The following is a 6499-nucleotide window of genomic DNA, read 5'->3' on the forward strand; positions in this document are numbered from 1 at the left end:
AACATAAATGTAGCCTCACAGAGAACCCAGGTCTTGGTTGCCAGGGATAATGATAACAGGATAGCATTCTGCAAGCAAATGAATAGGAATTCTAATCATTTACAAAAATAGATAAAAAACTGAAGAGCAATTCAAATGCAGCCAAGAATGGGTCAATCTCATAGACTGAATAATAATTTAAAGATAAACATCCCCAACATGTTACAGATCGGTATTGGTACCTCCTGGTACAGGGGAGAAAATAATTTATGATATTTTTTTTATCATACAGAGTTCTTGGGGGGTAATAATTCAAATATGAATTAGTGAAAACCAATTAGTCTGTATCACAGACATTTAGCATGAGAATATTTTAAACCACCCAAAAATCCCAATACATTTTAAACCAGTTGATACATCAGCAATTCTCAGCCTAAGGCTCGCTCGTTAATGTTTAATGGCAACCATAAAACATTTAAAACATTTAGAGCCTTATAAAAGACTAAATGACATTTTGATTTTCTCAACTCAACCCATATGCTAATCAATGTCAATAAAGTGTGTGCGGGTCAGGAAAAATGTTGTCTATGTAAAGGTCAACTCTTGATCAGTGTTTCTTTGTTGTTATTAGCTGATAATATTGTACATTATTTTTGAGGCTTGTCAGGTCAATAGGTTCAGAACAAGAGTCTAATGGAAATGTCTTAATAATATGTTGTACTCAGGATAAGCTATATTTCTCCTATTTATGTAACGCACAATGCTGCTCTGCAGTGAAGTTTTTATATTAGGAATAAATCCATGAATGACATGTATGCCGTGCCCTTTGGAAATATACACCATTTAGTTAAGTGTGTTATTATGCTTTCATTACATTTGCATTCTTCACATTTCCATTTTATTAGCACCATCCTACTTCTTCATTTGAATTGGAACAACACAGGCTAGAATATATTAGAGATAAAATGACATTTATTAAGATTCATATAGTCACTTCATTTGAGCAAAGAAACAGATGGAAGTGGCACTGCCAACTATGACTTTGATGAAAATAATTGCTAAAAACAGTTGAGAGAATTTAGAAAAATCAAAGCATTCCGTTTAATAATAGAAGAGGTTTAAGCTGTTCTAAAGTTTTATATGTGAGTTAACTAAATAAATGTAAATTCTGTAGAATTTCTGCGCTATATTAAAGGCGTTGTTTAAATTCACTTTTAGTATGATGTAGAGAATGCCATTCTGAGACAATCTGCAGTTGGTCTTGTCTTTTATTTACTTAGCTTTTTGTGCAGTAGCTCTTCAGTTTGGAATTTGGCAGCTATCTGTTTGCTAGGGTCCAATATACCCTAGCAACCAGACAGTGGTTTGAAAGACAGACATGAATATGAATAGAGGAGGGCCTAAATAGATAAGATAAGCAAGAGCAATAGTTTTTTTGGCTGCCGGGGTCAGTGAGTCAGAAGAGAGAGGCAAATAATTCAAAAACTATACAAAATAGAAAATGAAGACCAACTGAAAAGTTGCTTAGAACATTCTGTTACATACTAGAAGTTAACCAAAATGTGAACCATTCCTTTAATGCATAATAATAATAATTCAAATAAAGGCAGCTATACACTGAACCGGTTGATGGTTGAAATATCCTACTAGCTCAGTGGCAAAATAGGTTGGAAAGCCACTCATACAGAAAACCACTAATATGGCAGCCCCAATGTACAGATATCATTGAAGTGGCAGAGAGCTGGGTGCCTAACACTTGGTACCACTCAGTTATTAAAACTTTCCTTCTCCTTTAAAAAAAAAATGTTTGAAAATCTAAATGAAAGGCCAGGTAATACCTGCCAAGATGCTATAGAAGGAGGCAGTGGGAAATAAATCTTTGAAATTTAAGCACATACCAGTACTTATATAGTTTTTTTACAGTCAAGACTTTACAGCTGCAATGACAATTAATTAAAAATGTGATTTACGTTTGCAAATGACTTCTTTCCCTAGTGTTTCTTTTATCTGGGTTACATGCTCTGCAAAGTCCTTCTGAAAAGAGAAAAAGTTAAAATGTTTGAAAATTTTGAATTATCTGATTTAAATGGAGTATATGGGAGATTACCTTTCCGTAATTTGGATAATGGGTTTCCAGATCCATACCTGTACTTGTTTCTGTATGTATTTATTTATTGTACTGTTCTGATGTGAATCTATTTAATAACCCATATTTGTGATGACTTTCATTATACAGGTATAGGACCCATTATCCAGAATCCTCGGGACCACAGGTATTCCGGATAAGGGGTCTTTCCGTAATTTGGATCTCCATACCTTAAGTCTACTAAAAAAATCAATAAAACATTAATTAAACCCAGTAGGATTGTTTTGCATCCAATAAGGATTAATTATATCTTAGTTGTGGTCAGTTACAAGGTACTGCTTTATTCCTACAGAGAAAAAGGAAATCAGTTTTAAAATTCTGAATTATATGATTAAAATGGAGTCTATGGGAGATTGGCTTTCCGTAATTCGGACTTTCTGGATATTGGGTTTCCGGATAAGGGATCCCATACCTGTACTGTAAAATATTACCATGGTTTAACTTGAAATACCACAGCCTATATTTGCCTATAATGCCAAAACCCTGAGTCTTCAATACAGTACTGTAGCTATCTCTAGAACTGACCTGAAAGAATACTTACTGCATTGTGAAGCAAATAATGATAAAGAAATCTATCCGAGTACAGTTCAGACAAGAAGACAGAATTCTGTCAAATGTTACAATTATACTGTATTATACTGAATTATACTGTAGTTCCAAAATGGAATGGATACTTTCATATAGAAATATTGTTGTTTTGATTTGGCCAGACGACATTGCTTGTCATGGTTAAACATATAACCATTTGCACAGGGAACCGATTTAAAATGGATTGTACTGGACCAAAGCCCATGCAGAAGAACTGAATAACCTACTAATATAACCTACTTACCTGTAACACATTAGTATAAGATAATAAAATCAATATGGGATCTGCTGTTGTCATGGTAGGTGGTAATCACTGCTGAGTGTGCAAATCTAGCCTAGCAAAGATATTTATATACGCATATAGTTCTACCCCACATAGAAGTGGATCATGCAGCAATCAAGTAGCCAGAACTTTCAAAGTGAATACATGAGGGCTAAAATCATAAACCCTCTGACCATTACTAATTATCTGATCTGACCACTAACTAATTATTTTTTAGCAGTTTTTACTGTCAGCTTGAAGCATTTGATACCGTACCTGTACAGTCAAACAGGGTTTATGTAATTCTCTAGAAAGAAGAAAGTCAGATTTAGGAGAGGGACAGCAATGAGGGACCATTTGGCAGATATTCCCAATATTATTTATGTTTTTCTTAGTTCCATATGTGGTATGCTCCTAGGGGAACAAGAATTATCAAGACCCTGCAGTTTCACATGTGTTTCAGATGTAAATGTAATACAGTGCTCTAATAGATAAACTAATATTGTTCCTGGAATATCTGTATATGCTGTAAACCTATCTACCCCTAAATATCTATGTGCCCTTATATAAAATGACAAAAAGCTATATTTATTAAGCAGCAGTCTGGTTCAAACGTTGAAACATAAATCCACACTGAGAAAGGCTCTATGCTGTCTTACACATTCCAGACTCATCATTTCTATGACTGTAGTTCATTAATTTATGTCAGTTTGTTAGATGTTCAACTCTGCAGAACTCTCCACCCATACAATTCTATTCTAAAGGTCTGTGGCATTTTCTAAAAGTTTCATATATTTGATTTCCATGAAGGCTGTTGAGATGTCAGCTGCGCACTGTGAGATATAGTAATTCTAGTGGTTCTTTGCTGCTTTACCAAATGTGGGTTTTACAAAATGATTAGAATCTGCAGATTTATTTCGCATTTGTCTTCTACATTCATCTTTATTTCTCAATTTATTGTGTATAGGTTTTCTTCAGAACTGCTTATATCTCATCAACTTTGTAGCCTAATTATTTCCATTGGGTTTTCATATATATTACCTACTTTCCTGCTAACAGAGCTTACTCACTGCTTTCCTGCTGTTACTAACCCACTAAAACTAATCTCATTATTTTCTCACCTTTCACTTGGCTCTGCGATCATATCACTCCTACAGTCAATTACTGTACCCTACCACAAACCCAACCTTACTGTTCTTGAGCTGCAATCTTGTCTTTCACCCTATTCACCCATGCTTTTATTTCCAATTTAAACAGCTGATAACAGATACCCAACACTGTCCTCTCCCATCCATATGGGAATCTGCTGCCAGATGTGAGCCTTCTAGTCATTCCATAGTCATTCCATTTCTGCTTCCCTAAACTGCCTCCTGCCATAAATGCACATGGAAGGGGCATTCATGTTGGTCCTATCTTACAAAGCCCTTGCCCACAATACACCATCTAATATTTCCAGCCCAGCTAACACATTATCTATAGATTAACTGAACAGCTATTTCTCCTTCCCGCTCCTTCTCACTCTTCCTAACATATAGTCTAACATTCACTCCTCCACTTAAACCAATTCCAACACAAACTCTGCCACCCGTCCAGCAAACTATACTGCCACCTTCAAATGCCAATACAGGTATAGGACCTGTTATCCAGAATGCTCGGGACCAAGGGTATTCTGGATAAGGGGTCTTTCCGTAATTTGGATCTCCATACCTTAAGTCTACTAAAAAATCAATAAAACATTAATTAAACCCAACAGGATTTTTTTTGCCTCCAATAAGGATTAATTATATCTTAGTTAGGATCAATTACAAGGTACTGTTTTATTACTACAGAGAAAAAGCAAATCAGTTTTAAAATTCTGAATTCTTTGATTAAAATGGAGTCTATGGGAGACGGGCTTTCCGTAATTCAGAGCTTTCTGGATAACAGGTTTCTGGATAAGGGATCCCATACCTGTACTAGTAGTGTTACTTCTCAGTCAGAATTAGGCTTTCCACAGCTCCTCACTATCTCACTGTAAACCATTTATAGCTGTAGGTATTTTATTTCACTTCTTGTTTTTCATTTTCACCCTATCCAGTTTTTGCCAACAGGGCCCACATTCCTTATGTTTGAAATAGATATATTTGTTTGATTCCTATTGTACATAGCTGGGAACTATTCTGTGATTTTAAAACAAAAGAAATAATGAACAAACCATTTCAGATATCCTGTATATTAAATGTGTCTGTGTTTCACATGTTTAATATTTTGTTTTCTTTTTGCGAAAGGAAGCATTTGGCCTAAATGTCCGTTTATATTTTTACATAGAACTTAGGCTATATTAAAGTAGAAATATGCTGGTGCAACTACTTCAGAACCAGTAACATCAAAAAGTGAAGTTTGTATTTTTTAATCCAGGACCTACAAGTAAATCCCTGAGATAGTGGAATAAATAGTCTGCAAAATGAGTAGAGATTGTTTGGCCTCATTCTATGCCCTTATCTTTATATTACTTTAATAACATTTGGCTACAAATGCCCTATGTTACATGAGAAAGGTTTGCATTTGGCCCCTATCTGTGTAAAAAGTAAAACTCATTGTGTTCTACAGAGACTATGTATTAACTGCTATGCAAACTAGTGCCTTTTTGATTTATTTTTGAATGGCTGCCCCCATGGCTACACAGCAGATTATTTATATTAACTATAATATTGTTTCTGAAGCAAAGACATTGCATTATATTTAATTGTAACGATAATTGTAATATATTTTAATATATGTATATTATAGAACATATTTTTCATTCTATCTGCCCTTTCTATAAGACGGGTAGTTTTCTGCTTTTTTACTCATTTATCTTTTGCTTAGTCAAAATGTGGGAACTGTTCGGTGCGTCACTTGACTGCATATTCATGGAGTATCTGAACATTTTCCTTATCAATAATTTGGTCTCCCCAGGGAGCATCCATTCAAGAAATCTTTGGTTTTCCTGAGAGCATAAGGTAACCAATTATTCATGATTGTCACAATTTGACTTTTAAGCCAGCTGAACTCTGTCAGTCATTTAATGTTACAGCTGTGATACAAAAAGTGCTGAAATTACAGGTGAGGGTAATACACACCCACAAGGGCTAATACCAGTAAATAATAATTTATTTTTCTTCCAGATAATACCCCAGAATACATAATTTTAGTAGTTATGCTGCAAAAGCCAAAGCATCCATTCTTAAAGTGGACCTGTCACCTAGACATAAAAATCTGTATAATAAAAGTCCTTTTCAAATTAAACATGAAACCAAAATTCATTTTTATATTAACACATTCAATCCCATTTTAAATTCATTTAAAAATCCCAGCTGACAATCATATACTGCCTGCCCCGCCTCTATGCCTTAGGCACTCACATTCTCTCTATCTAATAGTGTAGCCAGTGCATGGGCCTGGGCATCAGGTCCCCCATACTGGCAGAGAAACAAGATTTTGGGATGATACAAAGCTTGCCTTAATAACAGTGCCCACAAAATGGCAGCTGCCTGCTGGCTCTG

This window comes from Xenopus tropicalis, chromosome 1 (genome assembly GCF_000004195.4).
Source record: "Xenopus tropicalis strain Nigerian chromosome 1, UCB_Xtro_10.0, whole genome shotgun sequence".
Classification (NCBI taxonomy): domain Eukaryota; kingdom Metazoa; phylum Chordata; class Amphibia; order Anura; family Pipidae; genus Xenopus; species Xenopus tropicalis.